Below are 569 nucleotides of genomic sequence, written 5' to 3' on the forward strand. Positions count from 1 at the left end.
ATATATATATATATATATATTCATTCATCAGAATCATTTCTAGTGACAAATACATTTTTGTTATTGTGTTTTTGTTCAAAGGACTTTTAGTTTTATATCGTTTGTATTATTATACATTTTACTTATCAGAACTTTAATATATTTTGATGTTCCTCTATTCTGTTGTGACATTAAAACAAACTGTTATCATGTTATTTTAGTGAGAACTCTATATATACTCTCTAAATAACTAATGTTAGGGAAATCTGTTTATGTTTTGTTACGCGTTTCTGGATTATTTTCTTTTTTAAATATATATCTGCTGATATATCAGAATATCATTATAGGCCTTAAAAATCCTTTATCGGTTGGGCTAGAAATAGTTGAAATGACAGACCGCAAGGCCAAACAAAATGTGATATAACTAGTTCAGAACAAAGTTAGCTAGAATATCTGTCCAATCTGAGTTTTCTCTCGCATAACTAAAACAACTTTTGAACGTTCACGTACCACCAAAACAAGTTCCATCCCGAGGCTATTTTCTAGCGGCTCCGTCTGGTGCTTAGCGCCACCCAAGACAATTGTGATTG

At 30.9% G+C, this 569-nt stretch overlaps 1 protein-coding gene across 1 annotated transcript in view; it reads left to right on the top strand.

Moving 5' to 3' along the window:
• ranbp10 (RAN binding protein 10) overlaps positions 1-569 on the top strand; it is a 60661-nt gene that overhangs the window by 56564 nt on the left and 3528 nt on the right. The gene's annotated exons all lie outside the window — the stretch shown is intronic.

Source organism: Etheostoma spectabile, chromosome 8 (genome assembly GCF_008692095.1).
Source record: "Etheostoma spectabile isolate EspeVRDwgs_2016 chromosome 8, UIUC_Espe_1.0, whole genome shotgun sequence".
Lineage (NCBI taxonomy): Eukaryota > Metazoa > Chordata > Actinopteri > Perciformes > Percidae > Etheostoma > Etheostoma spectabile.